At 36.2% G+C, this 24,463-nt stretch overlaps 1 pseudogene; it reads left to right on the forward strand.

The window, feature by feature from the left end:
• Positions 1-22,313: 22,313 nt before the first annotated feature.
• LOC136378627 (large ribosomal subunit protein uL30-like) lies at positions 22,314-23,035 on the forward strand (annotated as a pseudogene).
• The last annotated feature ends 1,428 nt before the right edge of the window (positions 23,036-24,463 follow it).

Raw genomic sequence — 24,463 nt, forward strand, 5'->3', positions numbered from 1 at the left:
AAGGGTATGAGTGTTACTTTCACACACTTTGCTACCATTTTAGATCCCCTCTCCAATGACTAATTATTTTTGAAGTTCTTAGCAATATTCCATTTCAAAATTTGTTTGCCTTTTGTTCTCTTATACTGTTTTGATTTCTTTTATATTATAGTAATTTACATTGCTTTGCTTATATTACATCATCTGCCCACATGTTCTTGTTCATCTTCGAGAGAGATTACTTCTTATTCACCTTCATATCTACATTCGCCACAAAGTGCCTAACCTAATTTGTATCCTTCAATAGAATAAATGCTGAATACATGATTTTGCAACATCATAAATAGTATTTTATATTCAAAGTGAGTTAGCTGATTTGAAATTATTTGGCAATGCAGTTAGATTACAATATCTAGTTAAATAAGGTTTAGAACACCAGGTGAAACATTAACAATTTTCACTAATTACAACCCAGACATCTAGTGATAGTCATTAATCATTAAAATTATTCTATAAAAATGTTAAATTCTGAACCATGTTCTCTGGTGTGTGTGTGTGTGTGTGTATGTTTGTATATATGTGTGTATGTTAGACTGAATAATGACTCCCAAAATATTCATGCCATAATCCTTGGAATCTATAAATACCTTACATGTTAAAAATGATTTTGCAGATGTAATTAAATTAAGAATTTTGAAAAAGGGAGAGATTATCTCAGATTGTCCAAGTAGGTCCAATGGAATCACAAGGGCTATATAAATTGTGACATAGCTTAGATACTCTGCATGGAAAATTTCTATTTGATTATTATATAAACTTTAGGTCATTCAAAATAATTTCAAGTCAAAGGGAGTATTTGGCCTATGTAGTTTTGATATTGACTCTCAAGTAAAATGAAAAATTTTAAAAAGCTTCTAGAACAACAAATTGTACCTGTATATTAATACATGATGAAAAACCTAATCTTCATTTATTTTATTCATTATCAGGCAAATTATTAGAAATTGCCTATAAATTAAATGTAAATGCATAAAAGTATAGTCATTTACTTGAGTTTAAATTAGTCTAATTAATAAAAATTAAGTTAATAAATTTTAAATCAAGATACAAGTTTTCCTACAGATCTCAGATATCAAATGGGCAATTGGAATATTCACCTATGTTGCACAAAAAGTAACTCAAATGATATTTTCTCAAGTTTACAGTTTTACTAGAGAATGGTATGTATCTTAACAGGACACCATATTTTAGTTATCTCTATATTTTTATCACTCACATTTTAGTCTATATGTAATATTTCATAAAGCATCAAAATTTATAAACAAATTATTTTATCTAAATCTATTCTTTAAAATTTATATGCATTTGGCCCTGGCCAGTTGGCTCAGCGGTAGAGCGTCATCCTGGCGTGCAGGGGACCTGGGTTGTTTCCCGGCCAGGGCACATAGGAGAAGCGCCCATTTGCTTCTCCACCCCCCCCTCCTTCCTCTCTGTCTCTCTCTTCCCCTCCCGCAGCCAAGGCTCCATTGGAGCAAAGATGGCCCGGGCGCTGGAGATGGCTCCTTGGCCTCTGCCCCAGGCGCTAGAGTGGCTCTGGTCGCGGCAGAGCATCGCCCCCTGGTGGGCAGAGTGTCACCCCTGGTGGGCGTGCCGGGTGGATCCCGGTCGGGTGCATGCGGGAGTCTGTCTGACTGTCTCTCCCCCTTTCCAGCTTCAGAAAAATACAAAAAAAAAATTTATATGCATTTTATGTTTTTATTGCTGTAGGAACTAAACTTTTAACAAATAAAATATCTTTAAATATTTAATTTGAGTCAAGCAAAAATGTCATTGTATGTGTATACTTTTGCTTTAAAAGCATCTTAGGGTATTTTTCTTTATTTTATAAACATGACCTATAACACTGTCATATGTAACATAGCACTGAAAACAGTGTATATATTTAATGTGAATTAATTATCTCCTCTTCCAAAGATAGAGAGTGAACCACCTCTAGCTACTATCAAAGTACCTTTCTGGAAAAAGAAACTGTCTTTTTTCTCAAAGAGATTAGGAGACTTCTCTAGGCAGGGATGAGAACTGCTATTCAGAAAATTTTGAAAAGAATGAGGGAAGGGAACCCATTAGAAAATAAGACAGAATCTTTTCATGGTGATGAACAGAGCTGAGGATGACAGCCTAGAGCAGGCATGGCCAACATACGGCCTGTGGGCCAGATCCAGCCTGCGCAATGAGTTTATGCAGCTCGCAATTAAAATTTTCATATTCTCTGCATGACGCACTGTGGAAATAAATAAGTGGTACTTTTAAATCGTTATACAGAAACTACGATATCTAACCATTGTACAACAATGAAAGTTAAAATCTCAACTACTCAGAAGTGGAAGCATCTTTGATTATTGGAAATTGAGATATTTAAGAAGATAGTGATATATGGAAAAGAATTCCACATGTGATTAATCTAGGGTTAACTTCCAATAATTGGTCAAATGGATTCACGATACTTCTTTATTTTAAAAAAAAATTTCATTATACTTTTTTGTTAATTTGTTGTACTAAATTACTTATATTTATTCATAAATAAATTACATAATAAAATGTTGTTTACTTAAACAAATCATTTTTGTATTTAATTTTTTTTTCTTTTACAGAGACAGAGAGAGAGTCAGAGAGAGGGATAGATAGGGACAGACAGACAAGAACGGAGAGAGATGAGAAGCATCAATCATCAGTTTTTCATTGCGGCACTTTAGTTGTTCATTGATTACTTTCTCATACGTGCCTTGACCGTGGGACTACAGCAGACCGAGTGACCTCTTGCTCAAGCCAGTGACCTTGGTTCCAAACTGGTGAGCTTTTGCTCAAACCAGATGAGCCCATGCTCAAGCTGGTGACCTCAGGGTCTTGAACCCGGGTCCTCCACATGCCAGTTCGATGCTCTATCCACTCCACCACGACCTGGTCAGGCTGTATTTAACATTTTTTAATTTTAATATTTCATCCAGCCCATGAAAAAAGTTTTCTTTCTAATCTGGCCCGGGGGCAAAAACTGTTGGCCACCCCTGGCCTAGAGAATGGAAACTTACATGCAGTAACTTAATTCTGCTCTTGTTGAAGTGTTTATTTGCTTTGAAATAAATTTAATACACTACTCTACTTGTATTTGCCACTTCCAAAATCACATGTTGACCTAAATTTTTCATCTGTAATTTTCCATTATTCTTATTTGCCTACTCAAAACCACTCATTTTTAAAAAGTTTTTATTGAATAGATTGGGTTATATTGATAAATAAAATTGTATAGGTTTCAGATTTATAATTCTATAATAATCATCTATAAATTGTATTCACCACCCCAAGTCAAGTCTGCTTCCATCATCATTACCCAAGCTTTACTCTCTTCTACCTCCCTACACCCTCCTTTCCCTCTGGAAATTCCCACACTGTTGTCTGTGTTCATGAGATTTTTTTTTCCTTAATCCCTTCACCTTTTTCATCCAGAGAAACTACTCATAAGAAATATTTCTGTCACTTCACTGAAGCTTTTGGTAAATACATTTCAGGAGATCCATCCTGTAATTAATTTCTTTCCTTTTCATTTTAGTTTCATTATTTCTGTTCTCCACATATTTGCTCATTTCTCTTATTACTTGCCTGAAAAAAAAATCCTGCATGTGTGTGACTGCTCACAAACATTAAGGGATATTTTATCAATTCATATTCATTTTGAAATATCCCCTAATTTTTGTCATCAGAATTAGGGGATGTTTAAAAATGAATATGAAGCGATTAAAAAAAAGCATTTGATTTTTTTTTATTAAACAAGAACATCAGAAGAGAAAATAACATGTCAAAGAAAGTTGTTTAATTATGCAAATGAGATGCAAAACCAACTTTCATTTCATTGGTGAAAATGCACTATACAAAAGGCTGAAAGTACTGAAGAATCTGCACGTTTCCTGATCCCCTAATTTTTGTGAGCAGTGTATATAGACATCACCTTCACAATTGCTGCATACATAGATCTGAGCTTTAACAAAATCACACAACCAGGCAGACTAACATTTCTCTGAAATTATAATCCCAAAACACAGTGATGTCCTTCAATCCTGTCATCTTTCTTGCACATGACATTTGGAAAATTTAAATAATAGGTAGTAAATCTGTCAACTTCCTATGGCTGATTCCAAGAATAAAACTATATGTGAACTCACCTGCTCTTTCTTTCTCATCTCTCCATGGAGAAGACATTCCTCCTCTTCCTAAAAGCATTTACTTGCAATTTATTCTCTCTCATTTTATCAGGGATTTTTGCTCCTTTACAGTTATCTCCTCTCTAGATTGCTTTCTCAAATCTTCCTTTTTCATTCAAAAAATTCTTTGCTTTACTAATTTTAAACAAACAAAATTGGAACCTGTACAGGAAAACAAACAAAACTAAATAGTCAAAACCTTCTCAATGGCTCTCACTATGCTTTGATTATAATCCCAATTCTTTATCTTGACCTATAAGCACTAAATGTTCTTGGACTCTATTTATACTTTCAACCTCAACTAATATCATTCGACTTCTTACTCATTCTATATTTGCCACACAGCTTTTATATTCTTTGAACTCTGAAATACTTCATCTAATGAACATTGCTAAGCAATCCACTTGCTATGACATCATAGCTTCTCTAGAGTAACATGGAAAGCCAAGCGTTCTTGCTTAATTTTTTATTTTTTATTTTTTGTCTTTTTCTGAAGCTGGAAACGGGGAGAGACAGACAGACTCCCGCATGCGCCCAACCGGGATCCACTCAGCACGCCCACCAGGGGCGAAGCTCTGCCCACCAGGGGGCGATGCTCTGCCGCGACCAGAGCCACTCTAGTGCCTGGGGCAGAGGCCAAGGAGCCATCCCCCGTGCCCGGGCCATCTTTGCTCCAATGGAGCCTTGGCTGCGGGAGGGGAAGAGAGAGAAAGAGAGGAAGGAGGTGGGGGGGGTGGAGAAGAAAATGGAAAAGCAAATGTGCCCTGGCCGGGAATCGAACCCCGGTCCCCAGCACGCCAGGCTGACGCTCTACCACTGAGCCAACCGGCCAGGGCCGCGTTCTTGCTTTATAGTCCTTCCTTTTCCCTACCTATTACTAGCTGGGGCAAGGTTCCTCTGGGGCAGAAGTTGCTGGCAGTAGCTCTCCCACTCCAAATTTTGCCCTTGGGTCATGGTTTGGCAAAGTGTTCCTCAAATGACAACTGAAGACTAATTTAGGTCTTTTAAGAAACAATAACTTTAAATTATTTATCAATGTCAGAATCTGTTAACCACTGTGTCTTTACTGATTCCAATCAGACATAAACAATCCAAGATTGTTTATGATTTAATTTTCAATCTAATTAGTCATAAATAGAACCTAGATTTGTGAGACAGTAGCTAGGACTCTCCCAAGCTACAAGATGTACAGAGAGGAAAGGATATGTCACGTCAAGGTAAAGGAAGAGGAAATATCTTGACCTTCCAGGGCAGGCAGACAGCCAAGGAATGCAGAAGCTGTAACAGCAAGAGGTCAACCTGTACCATCTCTTCTACGCAAGCTGGTCTCTGTTGTCCTGTGAGTGTAATGAATACCAAGATAGATAGCCTTCTCACTCCCAGATTCCACTGGATTTTAACATCAGTGAAACTAAAGAACAAAGTGGGCTGTGTGTAGGGAAAAGACATTTTGCAGGTTTCTGAATAGGATTTCAGATGGCTCTCCTTCAAAGTGACCTCTGTCTCTCCTAGAAGCAGTTCTTTTTTGAGTGCACAAGTTAGGAAGTATTAAGCAATTAAAGCAAATGACCAAGCACACACGAAAGAGGCCTTGAGGAGTATTTATTGTGAGAAACTCACAGGGAAGAAACAACATTAAGTATGTGAGGACTGTGAACCTCATTGGATTTGAGTGCACACATAGGGAACTAACAGGGAAACTTCAGGAAAGGAAGTCTGATCTTTTAACTTGAACTGCATGATTAGTAAAGAACGAGCCACTCCCTTCTTGGGATTCATTACTGGAATCCAGCAGCAGTAAGATGTGACAAACACTTGGCACTAACCATACTCTACCTGTCAGCTTTTATAATTGGGAGTTGATGAGTCTACCCCCTCATGTGATCATGGGTCTGCTGTATAAACCTTAGCTATAAGCAGTTTCCAAGGAGATTTGCAGGAGGCCAGCCTCTTTTAGGGAAGTTCAGCCCACAGGAAAATTATTCTTGGACAAAATAACCTTTTCCTTCCCAAAGATCTTCTGATCACAGGAACTAATAAAACCTAAAGGGCTAGAAGGAAGATAATCAGATATCTTGGGATAGAAATATTACAAATGAGTCAAGGTAGAATTTGTGATCGTATGAATCTCCTAGGAAATGGTATAGAGAAGAGGCAATGAGTTGTCAGAGTGACTGACTTGACAAGGCAATGGCATGTTAATAGAAATGGCCTACTTCAAACCCTATGGGCAGAGTTAATAGTATCAACATGCTATGTGAAGTGGCCAGTGAAACTGGAAATCATAACAGCAGTATCTAAGCAGATTTTTGATCTCCTAACATAGAAAGAGTAGAGTAACTGGTGACCTTAAATATCTAGGTATTGATTATAAAGGGAAATTCGTTTTGAGGCAGGAGTTATATAGCAAAACCTCAATGAACTAATTAGTACCTTACTTCACAAGTAGATCAAATATGTATACACCAGAAAAAAACATCAAGTCAGCCTTTGGTATTCTCAGCCAAACTCTCTTACCCAAAAGGTTAAGGTGACTTTATAGGTTCCAAGTAACCAAGAGTGGTGGACATGCCATCAGGCTGCCCTAGCATGGGAGTATCTGTTTCTAATATTGAAATATGGAAGCTCCAACTAAAAAGTGCTTAACAAAATGAGGGATCATTGATGTTTTTGGTGTTATCTCACATAATATGAAGTCTGGAGGTGGCATAGTTAACAGTCAACTTAGTGGTTCAAAGGTTTTCAAAAAATTTCCACTTTTCTATCTTTTTACTCTGCTGTTCTCATTACATTTTAATCTTTAAGTTTGTACTCTCTTATCATATATATGCCTATAATGTTTCTAAGCATCTTAGTGCCACATAAAATCCCAGAAGCCAGAAGGGGAGAAGAAAGCATATCCCTTCATTGTGAAACTTTCTGAAACTAAGGAAATGCTTTAGGCTCTACCAGTAGACTTTGCCTAAATCCTCATCAGTTAGAATTAAGTCACAATTTTGTTCTCAAAACAAACACTAATAAGGAGGAAAAAATGACCAAACTTTTAATTGTTATACAAGTCTCTCTCCCAGTTGTCAAATATATTGTTCACAAAAATTAGAGGATATTTTATCGCTTCATATTCATTTTGAAATATCCCCTAATTTTTGTGAGCAGTATACCTTAATTCAATTGAGGTTCTTTTTTAAAAGCAGGGTGGGGTGGGAAGTGAGACAGAGGTGAGATTAGCTTTCAAATATATCTATCATAGACTATTTCCATGGTAAATCAATAGCACTTGTTACTTACATTCTTTAAGGCACTTGTTTCAATATTTTGACCTTATAAAATGTTTAATTTTTGTCTCTTTACCAAACAGTAACCATCTCGGCAGTGAGACTATTTATTTCCTTTTTCTTTTCAGAGAGGGAGAGAGACAGAGACAGACAGAGAGGAAAGGAGACAGATCAGAAGCATTAACTCAGAGTTGTATCACTTGAGCCATTCATTGCTTGCTTCTAATACATGCCTTAACCAGGGGAGCTCCTGTCAAGCCAGTGACCCCTTGTTCAAGCCAGTGACCTTAGGCTAAAGCCCGTGACCATGGGATCATGTCTGTGATCCCACACTCAAGCCAACAACTCCGCACTCAAGCTGGCAAGCCTGTGCTCAACATGGATGAGCCCACACTCAAACTAGTGACCATGGGATTTCAAACCTGGGACCTCAGTGTCCCAAGTCAATGCTTTATCCACTGCACCATCTTCAGTCAGGCTAAGGCTCTCTTACTTACTTTAAAATGACTACAATATCTAACACAATGGTATGCAGAAAAGTTTCTCAGTAAGATAGAATTTCACATTTCTTTAAAAATGATTTATAGGTATGCTTTGTTTTATACAAGATAATGTCTTTCAAAGTTGTGAGCACATTAATGCTTGTAAGTCAAATCTTTGTTTCCCTCATTGTTTTTATTATAATTAATGAAGCCTTCTCCATGGTTATAATCAACTGATAGTATCTAACATTTAAAAAATACACTCAATTTTCATCAAGTATTTTTGCCAAGCAATTAATAATCTGAAAATAAATATCTGGGTATATGAAGAAAATTAAAGAATTAAAGAAACTAAACTTTTTAATAACATAAAAATTATTTGTATCATGAAGTATTATCCTGAAAGCAGAGCTTATAAAAAGAGGTTTTAAATTTGCTTTCATTTAAGTTGACAGACATATTAAAATATTACAATTGTGTTTCCAAATATTCAGATAATTTTATTTTGATGTAAAGACTTATAAATTCAAACTAGATAGATAGAATTACTACACTATGGAATAATGCTTAAAATCTATAACAAAAACTGAAAAATATAAATAATACATTTCCTAGCAATCCTTTTCCTTGAACCTTTTCCTTGAATGTTGCTTACTCACACCATTTCAGTATTCTTCTAGTAGGGAACTCAAACAATATGAGAACTGAAATAGACTTTAGCAATTTTTTACTTAAACAATATATTCTTACACTTTTTAAAGGTATGTCATATATATATGATACATTAGTATCACATATATAATAGCATCACATAGACATTACTATCTGACATAATAGTATCACATAGATACTATTTAATAGGAAAAAATCACTCACCATTTTTAAAACAAACAAACAATGTAATCATGTATCAGGATATACTAATTTTTAATAAAACTATTTTTTTCAGAACTAATAAAATTATTTTATAAATATGTACCAGAAGCATGTTTTAGTTTGTGTTTTTAAATACTAATGAGAAAGTTTCTTAAGAAATATGCCTAGGGTAAAAAATATGTATTTGTGCTTATAATTTGAAATGGAAAAGGTTTTTAAAATTGTAAATATTATGAAAACCACATGTAAAAGTAAAAGTTTTCAAAAAAGAATGCATCTTTTCAAAAACCTTGGAACTGAATTATTGTGTTTTGACATTTTTGGCTTTGCTCACTGAAATCCCTTGCTCTCTTTTTCCTGTTTGTAAAAATAGTTTTGAAAATTACCTCAAAAATGGCCAGTGGCCAGTCAAGCTGTTCTATTTAAGGAGGCTTTTAAAGTAGTTGCCAACAATAATGAAAAAACGCTTTGTTTTTAATTTTAATTTTGAATTTATGGTTAATAGTTAAATAAAATACATATTATTTCCAAAGTCATGTTTTATTATCCAGAGCTGAAAAAATTCCTGTCCAAACAGATGTATGATTTAAAAATCCAGCCAAGTAATCAGATCACTCAAAACTACACTCCACCCCTCTATGGGGCTGAGGATTGGGAATGGGGGGACGGTTGTCTCAGTGGGAGAGCGTGTAAGGACACACTGCATTTGCAAAAACAAATTTACTGCAAAACTAAACTTCACCACCCATGGAGGGATGTCCTACTACCATTTTCAAATGGAAGGAAGAATGGAAAGAAGAATTACCCAGTTTCCGAGGGATAACCTTGGGTCCACATTAGAGTCACTTGGGAGGCCTAAAATCCCAATACCTAGGACTCAGCCTCAGATATTCTGACCAATTTGTCTACAGTTGGCTCTGGCCATGTGTACTTTTAACAAGCCATGTCAATACTTATAATCTGAATTGAGGATTGGAAGAAAAAATTTACTGCAGCCAGGATGGTTAATTTATATCAATTTATTAGCTAAAGGATGCCCAGATAGCTAGTAAAACATTATTTCTCAATATATCTGTGAGGCTATTTCTAGAAGAGATTCAATTGAATCAGTAGACTGAGTAAAGAAGAATACTCTCACCCATGAGATCAGATCATGTATTAGCTAATCTGTTTAAGACTCAAATATTGTAAAATGAAAAGATGGAAGAAGAGCAAATCTGCTCTCTCTGCTTGAGCTGAAATACCCATCTTTTCCTGCCTTAGGACATTGACTCTCCTGGTTCTCAGGCTTCCAGACTCAAACACCATTGACCTCCCAATTCTCATGTCTTCAGATTGAGAATGAATTACACCACTCTGACTGAGAACACTAGTTCTCCTAATTTAACATTTCATATATTGGTTCTGCTCTCTAGAGAACCATGACTAATATGCTCTCCCCACCAAAAAAATAAAATACTGCTTTAGAGTGAATTTTGTGGGTTTGAGGGGTTATATATCTGGCATACTGCCTTTACCCCTATCATCTCCAGGTTTCCCAAGTCATTTCTTAATGGTCTTAGCAACTCACTTTATGAGATCAACACCTATCACCCACACACATGCTTTTCCTTGGTTTGAAGAATGTAGACACAATTCAAAAGACACTAAAGTACTAGGGCAATAACCTTAGCATCATGAAATAAAAATATTATGTTAGGAATTCAATGACACAGTGATTCCTCCATCTTACAGTACTCTTTTAATTAATTAATTGGTTTGTGTCTATTAAAGTTTAAAAATGTCACTTATACGTATAACCATTTTGATAATTTCATGTTACTTAAGGGAGGCATTATCATGCTTCACCTGGAATGACTTCATATTTTTATCATTACAGACTGGCTTCTAATTTCAGTCTGTCTTCAAATCTCAGCTCCAGGATTATTACATATGTTATCTTGAGGAACTTATTCTATGTCACTATGTACCAGTTTCTTTATTTGTAAAATATGCTACCTATATCTTATGAGTTTTTAGGTTAATATCCATTGACACTTAGAACAATGCCTGCCACACACTCAGCTCCTAATGCATTTTATTTATTATGCCTAGACTGGAGTCCTGCGTCCTCTCCAAGTTATGTCATGGCAACACATTTCAACATTCTGAGGTTCTTTCAGAATTACATGGACATGTCTAATTTTCTCAAGAAGTTTTACCTCAAGGGCAGGAAAAGCTGGAGCTTGGCATTTACCTTTATGCCTTATCTCTGTCTTTTATTTCAATTCCACAAACTCTTGGGGCCAGAAGGGATTTCCAATGTTCCCTCATGTCACTTCTTGAGTTCTCTCTATGATATAGATCAATTATAACTGCCTGTTGGTATTAAGAGGAGCGTAAGAAATCAAGTTAAAAATTTTCTTTTGCAACAATGTCGTTTTTTAAAAAAAAATTCCCTTGCCAAAGATCCACATATGTTTCTAGATGTCAGACATCAAATTTTGACTGTTTCTTTGCATCTGTGCTCTATCAATTCTGAATTTTCCCGAGATAAGTAAGAAAAATCATGAATGATTGTTCTTTGACTTTTTTTTTTTTTTTAACAGAGACAGAGAGAGAGTCAGAGTGAGGGATAGACAGAAACAGACAGACAGGAACGGAGAGATGAGAAGCATCAATCATTAGTTTTTCGTTGCGACACCTTAGTTGTTCATTGATTGCTTTCTCATATGTGCCTTGACCGTGGGTCTTCAGCAGACCGAGTAACCCCTTGCTTGAGCCAGTGACCTTGGGCTCAAGCTGGTGAGCTTTTGCTCAAACCAGATGAGCCTGCGCTCAAGCTGGCGAGCTCGGGGTCTCGAACCTGGGTCCTCAGCATCCCAGTCCAACGCTCTATCCACTGCGCCACCACCTGGTCAGGCATTCTTTGACTTTTTAATAAAGGCAGCAGCTCTGACCATTGACAAGCTTAATGCTAAACATAACTCTCCGTGAAAAGCAGTAATCAGTTCATTACAGCCCTAAAATTTCTAGGAATGGATTCATCTCGAAACGATTCAACTGCTAAATGCTATCATTGTAATAGCCTATGTTTAATAGAAAGCCATTGCTGCAATTTACTTTATCCTATATATCCAAGCTGCAGGGCAGGTGAGGCAGGATCGGGGGTGGGAGGACAAGAGAGAAGCCCAGAAAAAAAGCTTAATTTTAAAGTTAGGAAAAAGAAATTAGAGTCAGAGATTTAAATCTGACTTGACCAGTAATCATCTGGGCAATTTCTTAAGATCCTTTTCTGTATAAAAATGATGATAGTAATATACCTAATACTTGAGACTTTTTGAGAGTGAAATGGGATACTGGATTCAACATTATTGTCACAGTGGTAATGCATTGTGAGAGCTAAGTAACTGGGAGCAATAAGAGCAATAATTATTGTAACAATTATTCATAGTAATGCAATAATTATTTTTAGGAGGAGACTATAACCACCTACAGGAAGGGGGAAATGGCTGTAATTTACATTTTTTCTCCTAATTTATCATTTCCCACCTAATTTAGTAAAATAGTGTTTCACTAAAGCTTTAGTTGCTTTTATTTTTAGAATAGACCACCTATCGTATATTTGATTGTTCTCCATTTATAATTGTCAAAGACCTTTTAAAAACTTTCAGTTTTATTTGATGTTTTCATCTGTCACAAATCTTGGAAATAATCAAGATATTATTCTTAGATCACAATACTCTTTGACAACCCCATGCGGTGTATATTATCTCCAGGACAACACAAATATATAATAAAGTATTATAGGAGATTTTTAGAATTTTTTAAGCTTATCTATGTATACATTAATGTCTATAGTCCACAAGTCCAAAAGTCCCTACCTTTATAAATAGAAATATTTCACAAAAGGTTTTTGTTTTTATTTTTACTCTAATTTTAGTATTATATAATTATGCAAACAAGTTGTGCACTTAATTTAGAAAAAGTCTGAAAGTCACATAAGAAAGTCACAAAACAGGCATCTATGGCCATACCACCCTGAACGCACCTGACGAGAAAGTCACAAGACTATATCAGGTGTGTTTATGTATTTGTGTGTGTGTGTGTGTGTGTGTGTGTGTGTGTGTGTGTGTGTGAGAGAGAGAGAGAGAGAGAGAGAAATGGAGAGAGATAGGGTGGCTTCATATAAATTTTCTCTTTAGTGATATATAACTTTTAACTAATTGCACTTATTAAGGTGATTTTAAAGAAGTTATACACTAATTATAAAGTTGTTAAAAATGGTAGATAAAAAGTTGATTCTCCAAACTGAACACTATACAATAAAATTATAGTAAGTTACTCATTCAGAAATAAAGAAATATATATCAAGTGAATAAAGGAGCCAATATTTACCAGTTTGGGATTTTAAAATGGGCTATTTCAATGCATTAGAAAAAAATGAAAATTATATATTAAGCTTACGTATCTCTGGAAAAAAATAAGTTGGATACCTACAACATATCATTTACCAAAATTTGTAAGAGATCAGCTAGAAACTGTCGGTGGTAAGGTAAAATCACAACAAAGCACTTGTGAATATACAAATTTGGATCAGGCATTACTTTCAGAGCAAGATCTTAAAGATGCACACCGTAAGTCACAAATTGGTGTCAGTCAAGGCAACTGCAACCAGCAGAGTTTTTTTTTTTGTTTGCACTTCAGTTTTGTTGTTGTTGTTTTTCATTTTGCAACATTTAACCATTATAAAATTCTAAATACAAAGATAATTAACCAGTTTTCTTGGAAAAACAACCAGACAGTCTAACAAAACTGGACTAATATTTCCATTGTGCAACCATAAAGTAGAGCTGGGTTCAGAGGCCTCATTAGAAACGAGCCAGAGTCATCCAGTTATTTTATCACTCACATGCTGTGTTTCACACTTTTCCTTCTAGCCAGTACTCTGTGCTTTTAATATTAAGATCCTGCTAGAGATCACATTTAAGCAAAATATTATAAATCAAATTCAAAGCAGCAAAAATGTAAAAAAAAAAATTTCAAGATATATGATGAGCCCTGGCTGGTTAGCTCAGCCGTTGAGCATCAGCCTGCTGGGTAGAAGTCCCGGGTTCAATTCCCGGCCAGGGCATACAGGAGAAGCACCCTTCTGCTTCTCTACCCTTCCCCATCTCCTTTCTCTCTATCTCTCTCTACCCTCCCCCAGCCAAGTCTCCATTGGAGCAAAGTTGGCCCAGGCACTAAGGATGGCTCCATCCTCTAGTGCCTGCCTCAGGCACTAGAATGGCTCCAACCAAAACAGAGCAATGACCCAGATAGGCAAAGCATCGCCCCCTGGTGGGCATGCCGGGTGGAACTCGGTAGGGCAGATTCTGGTCAGGTGCATGGAGGAGTCTATCTGACTGCTTCCCCACTTCTAACTTCAGAAAAATACAAACAAAAAAAAAATTTATGATGGCTTAATATCCTTACTACAGACAAATCTCAAACAAAATAGAAAAATAAATTTTTTGTTACAAAAGTAATCCAAGACACAAATTCAAATGTCAATAATCATATAAAAACATATTTTAATTTATTAGTTATATGAACTGAAAGTGAGGACACTAAAGGTTTCATTTACGGTTTTTTTTAATTCTGAATAATTTGGTGGAATGGGGAGAAGAAAAAGAATGCAAGCCGAGCATTGAAGTCTGAATAAAATAAAAAGATGTGATCAAAGGGCATATAAATCTCAACATAATAAAGGGATAAAATGTGGCAGAAAAAATGACAGTAAGCCTTCAAAATGAAAACTTCTAAAATGTTATTTATTAAAATTTCTCATTCTAGTGATTTCTTCAGAAATCACATTTTTTTATTATCTTAACAATAAAAAAAATAGTAAGGCTAGCTTACATGCCTACTATATTATCCTTCCTTTTTTCTTCCCCACACCCTCCTCCCTAATTATTATTCCTGCTCTGGAAGTAAAAACTCTTGATAGGAGTTCATTTCATATTGGACACTGGTTATTTCTTAAGGGGCCACTTTGTCTTACATTGTTGCAGGTTGGGGGTTCTTGGGTAGAAGACTCTGGGACAGTTTAAAGTGCCAGGTGATTAGGGAGGGCCCTTGGGATAAACCCTATGACAGGTTAGGTAGGTGAAGGGAGCAAGGTTAGGTAAAGGGAGATCTCAAATTTAAATGAAAGTTGCATGACAGCCTTGGTAGACCCCATGGCAGAGCTCTGGAGCTAAAACGACTCCTTAGAGATACCCTAGTTTGGGCCTTTTTAGCAGTTGTTACTGGTCATGTGACGTGAGCCATTCCGGAAGGGATACAAGCTTGGACCAAACAGATGTCTACCTCTGAGACGGTCCTTGTGGCTGATAGCTGTCTTCCAAAACATTCCAGAAGATCAGGCAATGATTTTTGAAGAGGGGTCACTCAATGCACAAGGACCCATCTATCCAATGTCATCACACCCATGTTTTATTGAATAGAAATAATCAAAATGAGTGAACTTATGTGCTTTGTACATAGCTGCTGGCATCTCAGTTATTGATATGCTCTATAAGTGGATGGAGTCATTCATTTGCTAAGGTATGAATACATTATGTTAAATGTCACAAAAACACCAGTGTTATGCTTTGAAGTAAAACTTTTAAAGGTTTATAAATCATGCCTTATACCTGACACATAAATTGGCTTGGATTAATAATTTGTAGCAAATGTACCATGGAAAATGAGTAAAGATGCTACACAGACTTAGTAAACACTATAAACTGAATGGAACATGGAAGATTGATACACACAGTCCTATGCAGTGATGATACGTTACAAACAAGACATAATTACAGGGGTTCCTCTAGTTTATGACAGTCTCCACATATGACATTTTGAGTTTACAAAACTCACTCTTATAAGAACTTTAAAAAATTGAGGCATGAGTGTTTCAGCTTACACGATTAGCATCGTATTTACGGACTACGTGAGCAAACTAGTTTGGCTGCGTAGCAGAAGAATATGTAGTAACGCCGCCTATGAGTGAGGAAGTTGGAGTCCCCCCAGAACCCTTACCTATGCCATTTTGGACTGTTAAAAGTGCAAGTGTTTCATTTGGGTTGCTTTGTTTGGCAAATTTTTGGCTCTTATCATGGCTTCTAAATTAAAGTTGGAGTCTTCAGATGGTAGTGCTTTGAAGAAGAGGAAAGCCATCACGATGGAAGTGAAATTAGACACTGTAAAGAGATCAGAAAAAGGAGAATCAGCAATGAACATTGGCCACAGGCTCTACTGTAACAAGAGTTATCAAGGATAAAGACCATATCCTAGATCACATAAAGGGATCAGCCCCTATGAAATTGACTGTGATTACTAAACAGCACAGTGACATAATGATTGAGATGGAAAGATTGCTAGTTTTGTGGCTGGAAGACCAGCCTCAGTGGCATATAACAGTTAGTCTAATGCTGATTCAGGATGAGGTTAAATGACTGAGGCAATAAAAAGTGAAAAAGAGAAGGGAGTGAAGAGTGTGTGGCTAGTAGGGGTTGGATCATGCATTTCAAGCTCATGTCAACTTGCATGACCTTAAGGTGCTGGGTGAAGCTGCTAGTGCAGATGAAAAAGCAGCAAGCAAATTTCCTAGTAGATTAGCTGAATTAAATAAAAAGGGGGGCTACTTGCTGAACAAGTGTTTAATGTTGATGAGACAGGCCTTTTTTGGAAGCGTATGCCTAATAGGACCTACATCACCAAAGAGGAGAAGACAGCACCAGGCCATAAAGCTGACAAGGAGAGACTGACTTTACTTCTTGGGGGGATGCTGCAGGTGACTTCAAACTCAAGCCTCTGTTGGTCTAACAGGCAGAGAATCCAAGAGCACTAAAGGGCATTTAGCAGGGTCACCTGCCTATCATCTGGAGGTCTAAAAAGAAGGCATGGGTGACACTTCAGATTTTTGAGAGTGGTTTTCCAACCATTTTGTGCCAGCAGTGAAGGACTACTGTGTTAGCAAGGGGCTACCTTTTAAAGTGCTGCTAGTGATGGACAATGACTCTGGTCACCCTACCAACTTGAGTGACTTTAACCTTAATGTCAAGGTGGTTTACTTTCCACCTAATACCACTGCCCTTTTACAACCCATGGACCAAGGTGTCACTACTTCTTTAAAGGCCTATTATTTCCAAAGGACATTTTCTATGGCCCTTAATGTAACTGAGGACAAGAAGCTGACACTCAAAGACTTTTGGAAGTCTTATAACATTTACAGTGCTGTACAAAACATTGCTTTTGTCTGGGTTGAAGTAAGGTGAACAAACTTAAATGGTGTGTGGAAAAAACTGTGTCCCCAGTTTGTGTATGACTTCCATGGCTTTTAGGAGTCAATGGAGGCTATCACAGAGAATGGTGTTGCAATGGGTAGACAGCGTAATTTGGGGGTAGAGGCTGAGGACATCACAGAGCTACTGACATCACACGGAGAGGAGCTATCTGCTGAGGCCCTCATTCAGCTGGAGAGGCAGCTGATCGAAGAGGAAAAGATAGAAACCCCAGAACCCAAGAGATTTACTTCCAAGGACTTGGTAGAGATTTTAAATGATAGGGTATAGGTTGGCAGACTTTCAGGCTGAGGACCCCAGTGGACAGATTCAGTAAGGTCTACAGAGCTGTTATGAATGTGTTGCAATGCTATAGACAGATTTTGGAAGAGAAGTCATCAACCTTCCAGACTAGCCTGGAACAATTCTTTAAAAGGGTAGATAAGCCTGCAGCAGACCCTGTATCATCATCTGCTTTCAAGATGAAACACCTGTAGTACAGGTAGAATACTCTCCAGCATCTCCTGCATGTTCCTTAGGCAATCCTGATTCACCTGACCCAGTATCTCCAGCTTCCTCCTCCCAATAGGTCACTCTCTCCCACCTTGCAATGCCCCTTCCAGTGTGCAAGCCAACCACAGGAATAAAAATAAGAAATTTTTTACATTAATTTATTATTATATTTTTCTATTACTAGAGTACAATGTACAATACAGTATATTTATGTCCTTTTCCTTTTTCTCTGGCTTAGTTGTGTTTTTATGTTCTAGATTATGATTTTACAACTATGTTAGAATACATAAGAGACTTAGGCTAGGGCGTGTATTGCCTTACATCAAAATTCAGGTTACGTCACTGTCATAGAAATAGACTGTGTCATAACCGGAGAGCCCCCTGTATGTTGTTTTTTATTTGTATAATAAAAATGTTTATAATTATTAATTATTTATCTTCCCTACTTTTTCTAAATATAAGCTTTTAAATCTTCTAATTAAAATATTCTAAGTGACTCGGCAAAGACATAATTAGTGACAAGCAAAATATAATTAAGAAATAGAGAATATCTTAAAGACTGTCATTTAGAAGATTAATTTTTAATATTCATTATTTCTTCTGTGAGCATATTATCATATGCTTACAATTAAAAGTAATATTGATAACATTTATAATAATTTTATGTTAATAAAAATGTGAAAGAGCACTCTACTTTCTTAAAAGCTTGATTATTTAAAACATTTTATAGTTGGTTATGCTGAAGAATAATCATTTCTAACAAGAATTAATGAATGAATTGGACTTTACTTATACCAAATGTATTAAAAGTCAGTATGTGATAGAAAAACTTTTTTGAAATAATGATCTGGTTATTATGTATATTATTTAAGCAAACTTGAAAGCCTGTACACTGATGTTGGCAAATATAGAAAGCTATAATTTTTCTTTTATTCTTGACCTGAAATTACTCTCTGAATCAAATAGTCTTTGAATGGTCAGTTAACCTAATGACTTCTTTTTTTATATTTATTTATTATTATTATTAATTGAGAGGTTGGGAGGCAGAAACAGACTCCTGCGTCACCTCTACTGGGATCCCTCCAGCAAGCCCCCTAAAGAGCAATCAATGCTCTGCCCATCTGAGGACATGGCTCTGTCGCCTGGCAGCCAAGCTATTTTAGTGCTTGAGGCAAGGCCATGGAACTGTCTTCAGCACTTGGGGCCAATTTGCTTGAACCATTGGAGCCGTGGCTGCAGGAAGGGAAGAGATAAAGGGAAGAAGGAGAGAGAGAAAAGGAGAGAGAAAGGGAGGTGGAGGGGTGGAAAAGCAGATGGTCGCTTCTCCTGTCTACCCTTACTAGGAATTGAATCTGAGACTTCCACATGTTGGCTGATGCTCTACCACTGAGCCAACTGGCAGGGAAGGATATTTTCATTATAAAAAGTTCTATAGGATAGTCTTGTTTTAGTGCCTAGTAATGTAGAGATAAAAATTGAAACTCTTCCATGACAGAGTTCACAAACCATTAGAAGAAAATACAATACAGACATTTTTAAGTACTCTTGGTTAACAAAAAAAATCTCTAAATTAATCTGGAAAGAGATATGAAATTAATAAAATTATGCCTAAATTGGATTAGGTTGGCAGCTGAGGGATTTAGGAGAAGGCATTACAGGCATAGGGAATATTATTAGCAATGCCCATGAACAAGAATAACAACAACAACAAAAAAAGCATGTTACCTTCAAAGACTTGGAAATAGTTTGAAATGGTTAGAATTTAAAGTGATCTTGGATGTGGTTGTCCACTCAGGTCTCGTGTGTGTGTGTGTGTGTGTGTGTGTGTGTGTTACACAAGGGAATAAAAATACTTAATTCTTTTTTTTAATAATTCTTAAAGTTGATGTTAAAATTTAACCTTTAAATATGTGAAGTATTTAGAAGAGCTCCTGGCACAAGCAAGAATTTATAGATATTAATAAATATAAATATTTTAATAACTCATGTTATTAGCATTATAATATTTTTATTTTAGAAGACTAGAAGTTTGATCTGGGAGTTACTACAGGGTTAGAAGCAAAGGTACCTTTATGGTTGGAAAACTGCAGTCAGTGATATTTAGGAAAATATTAAACTGAAAAATGTTTTGACCCTTCTCTCCTTTTTTGGGTTTAAGTGGTTGAAAAAGCAGGCGCTGCTTCTAGAAATGCTGTGGGTGGCTGTTTGGGGGAAATGAAAATTAGTTTAGAGTATATAGAGCCAAAATATTTTCTGATTTTTGCATGTGTGTGGGTTTTTACTTAAAGTTCTTATTTTTTAAACTTTATTTGGTAAGAAAAACACCAGAAAGCAAAACCATGCTTATACTTTTTTTTTACTGGCCCAACAGAATCAAGGTTAAAATACTGCCAAGAATACCCTATAACAGACTGTTCTTATAAGAATTCCAGTTGACTTTTTCAGACTTAAAAAGTTTGAGTGGTTTGGCTAAGAGTCAACCACAGTCAAACATCTTAAATGTTTATTCAGACTGAACTTTTGAACCATTTCATGTTGTTCTTGTACTAAAACACTCTAATGACAGAAATCAGTCCTTTTTTAATTAAGGTAAATTTTATCATATAGTTTAATTTTTTAAACTAATTTCTTTCTCTTACATTAAACTGTGAGAGTATTGTGATTCTAAATTATTCTGTGCTAGTTTTAAAGTAACAAATTTAATTCATTAAGTTATTTTGCCCATATGTAACTTCAATAATGTATAAAATTATTCCTCTTTTCTCAAGAAAATATATCATAAATGTTTGTGAATTTTATTATTTTTGATAATTAATTGTAATTAAGTAATTGGTTTTATTTGTGAGTCCTTGAACACATAAGGATATTAATTTTATATACAAACAAATTTCAGGAGGTAAAAAAAAAAAACCATTGGAAAAGGTTACCCTGGAAACTTTTTACCAAATTATTGGTAATAATTTTATGTATCATACTATAGTTGAAGCTACCTCATTAATTATTCCAATCATGATCCCCAGGTACAGCCTGGAACTTATAAATCAGAATCTGAAGAAAATAGAACTTGTTTCTGAGCATTTATAAAATGTATCACTAGTGAAATTGATGGGTACTCTTTTAAAGCAATAATTTTTAACCCTAAGAGACTAATATCACATTAGGATTGTACAGGGACCACTAAAATTTATTTTATAAACATATAAGATAAAAATTAAAATATTTTCACATGCCTTAATCTTAATGCAATTTATGTTGTAAAATAATATGTACTTCAAAATATAAATCTTAGCTGTAGTACATAAGATGACATAATACATTAATCATTTGATTTGCACTTACAATGAATATGTTTGGATTTGAGAAAAATAAGAAAATGTTCATCTGAGTGTTGACTTTTAAAACTCTTAATATTTTAAAATAAGTAGTAAGTATAAGTGAAAAGCAAATGTGAATTTAAAAATTCAAAATACAGACAGATAAAGGTTTGTTGTGTGGATTTCAACACCTAAAACAATATTGATTTAATTTTCCAAAACAGAGATATTTTGTAAAGTTTGGAGTAAAATAAATAACAAACTACTCTCAATATATGACATAACTTTATTCTGAAAAAAAATTAAATATTAAAAAATACTTTGCATTTACATTTAAAATATTCTCTGATTATTATAAATATATATATTTTATCTATACCAATGGGCCATGTTGTCATTTGAAAGTCCTGTGGGAAAAGGGATAATAATTCTGTGGAAATAGCTTGAGCATTGAAAGTGATATTTCTGGTATTGTATTACTACATGATAGGGTTATCACTCCTACTACCTATCTTACCTAAAAAGACTCCACACACTTCGAGAATGTCTCTTGGAGCCAGTAGCATCCACTTTGAAAACTCTATGTCTTTAAAAGTACTTTTTTTCCCCTAGTAACCAACACTAAAGTCAGTGTTTACTCTGAGATGCTTAGGAAGCTTCTTCTAACTTGGGAAGTCTAAAACCAGATGACTCACCTCCAGATTGCAAATTACCCTGCCCTGCAATGAATGTAGTAGATGCTATTGGAACCACACTTATATTCCCTTGGCCCACAATTCCCAGATATGTCAGCAGTGTCCTTCTTTCTGCTGGAGAGCTTTCTCTAGACTCCTCCCACTTCATGGGCTGAAAATGATCTAGATTAATCTCTTAGTGATTGTCACTGATTCATTAACACTAGTGAACTGAAGAATAAATGTCTTAGCTTTCTTTAATCTTGGATCAGATAATTGGGCATGTTGCAAAGGTTTCCCTCAAACTTGAACCTCAGTTACCTTCAGTGGTAACCTGGATAATTAGAACACCTTTTATTAATTTAATTTATTTTCCCATTTTACTTCCTACTCTTTAGAGATTCTTTCTGCAGTTAACTTGCCATCAAATCTTTTTCTAGGCATATGTATCTAGAGAACTCAGGTTCAAAGAGCTAGTGGAGGATAGGATTCTGAAATTGGATCACTTGCTGTTCTGAGGTCAACAAAGACCCTCTTACTGGTGGTAACTGGGATGATAATAATTCATAGCATCCTCTTTTCTGGCTGGAACCATGGAGGGTTCAGAAGAGAAGAAGAATGTGAATGTCAGAGAGAAGAAAAATGCTAATGCCAGTGAGAAGAAGAAGAAGGTTCCTGATGTGCCAGAAACTCTGAAGAAAAGTGAAGGAATTTTGCAGAGCCAGATATCAAATGTCTGAAAAAGAAATGTGCCCAAAAAATGCTCCAAAAGGCCAGGAGGAAGCTGATCTTCGAAAAAGCTAAGCACTATCACAAGGAGTATAGACAGAAGTACAGAACTGAGATTCGAATCGCTAGGATGGCAAGAAAGGCTGGCAACTTCTACGTGCCTGCAGAACCAAAATTGGCATTTGTCATCAGGATCAGAGGTATCTATGTGAGCTCAAAAGTTGCAAGGTGCTGCAGCTTCTGTGCCTGCATCAGATCTTCAACAGCACCTCGGTGAAGCTCAACAAGGCTTCAGTTAACATGCTGACAGTCGTGGAACTATATATTGCATGGGGGTACCCAAACCTGAAGTCAGTAAATGAATTGATCTACAAGCACGGTTATGGCAAAATCAACAAAAAAAGAATTGCTCTGACAGAAAACACATTGATCGCTCAATCGCTTGGTAAATATGGCATCATCAACATGGAGGATCTAATTCATGAGATCTATACTGTTGGAAATGCTTCAAATAGGCAAACAACTTCTTGTGGCCCTACAAATTATCATCTCCACTGGTGGAATGAAGAAAAAGACTACCCATTTTGTAGAAGGTGAAGATGCTGGCCACAGGGAAGACCAGATCAACAGGCTTATCAGAAGGATGAATTAAGGTATTTACCATGGTTATTTCTGTAATATGGTCAGTTAATAAACGGCAAAGTGATGCCTTTAAAATTGAAAAAAAAAATAATTCATAGCATCCTGTAAAATGCAATTATTAACATGGATTAAGATAGAACACAGGTGGAAAGTTAGCAGTGGTCTATGTAATTGTCCCAGTGCTCAAAAGAATGCTTTTGAAAAAAAAAAAAAGAATGCATTTGATGCTTATTATGCAGATGGTATTGTTGGTGATTATTAACATCACAGAAATCCGAAGGAAAAAAGTTACAAACATAGATTAGCAAACCAAATAATTTAGAGTACAGCATGAAACCCAGAAAGTATCTTTGGCAGAATTTTAGAAAACTGTTATTTCCTGAACTTGAATGTAAGAGTGTTGAAAATCAGGTTCTTAATTGTAAGAGGCACTGACTGCAAAGGTAGCTGACTTCTCAGCCACAACAGATACCTCATAGTGAAGCCTGAGCCCTGATATGGAAGGAATGAGAACCTGAGGGGCCAGGATATTTGGTAGATACCAGAATGCTTCAAACTCCTATATGTCTCTGGACACTTCAAACATACTGGGAATATTCTATCCTCTTTTCTAGAGGAGTTCAGTGTTATGCTTCTTGAAGATTATGAAAAGGCCTCACTGAACTTAATGCCTGAAAAAATTATTCCTGACCTCTTCTGATGTGTCTCTACCTCTACTCACTGCTTCTCGACCAACAAGTATGGTCAAGTTCCATGAGTGAAAAAATACAGTTCCTGCTAAGAAAAGAAGGGCCTGTAGGTTGTCACTCATATGTACTGAAATTGAAGAACATACTAGGGAATGGATATTGAGGGTGCTGGACAGGGAAAGTGAAGTAAAGGCTGACCAGAAATAGTTTATTTATATAGGGGCACTCATCATTTAGAATGTAATTATAGAGAGTGACATCAGAGAAATGGTGCTATGAGGAGGGCTCCCAATACCTCTCCTTGAAATTTCAACAAACTCAACAACTAGAGACAGAAAAACAATAGCAGGAGCATCTGAAATACACATACACCAAACAAAGGTACAATTTGGTGAAATGGTAGCTAAATATACAATTGACTCTCAAGGAAATAAGACAGAGAACGGAGCACTCCACCTTCCTCACTGACCTGAGCAAGGGCTGCTTTCACTTGAAACTGATAGAAAGTGAGGGCTAGGGGTGTGGAAAGAGCTGGGCTAGGGCAGAGACATTCAAGCCAAAGAGAGAGTGTACCCATGACTCAGCCCACACAAGCTAACACCAGTGGCAGACCCTGGTAGAGATGGGCAAGCAGTTGCCTTGTTTACCCTCGATATCCTGGTCAGCGAGCACGGACAGTGTGCGAGTGGTTCCTCCTAGCACCCTGGGCGTGGGCACCCCTGTTCCCAGACAGAGGGGCAGGGTTGAAC

This window comes from Saccopteryx leptura, chromosome 7, assembly GCF_036850995.1.
Source record: "Saccopteryx leptura isolate mSacLep1 chromosome 7, mSacLep1_pri_phased_curated, whole genome shotgun sequence".
Classification (NCBI taxonomy): domain Eukaryota; kingdom Metazoa; phylum Chordata; class Mammalia; order Chiroptera; family Emballonuridae; genus Saccopteryx; species Saccopteryx leptura.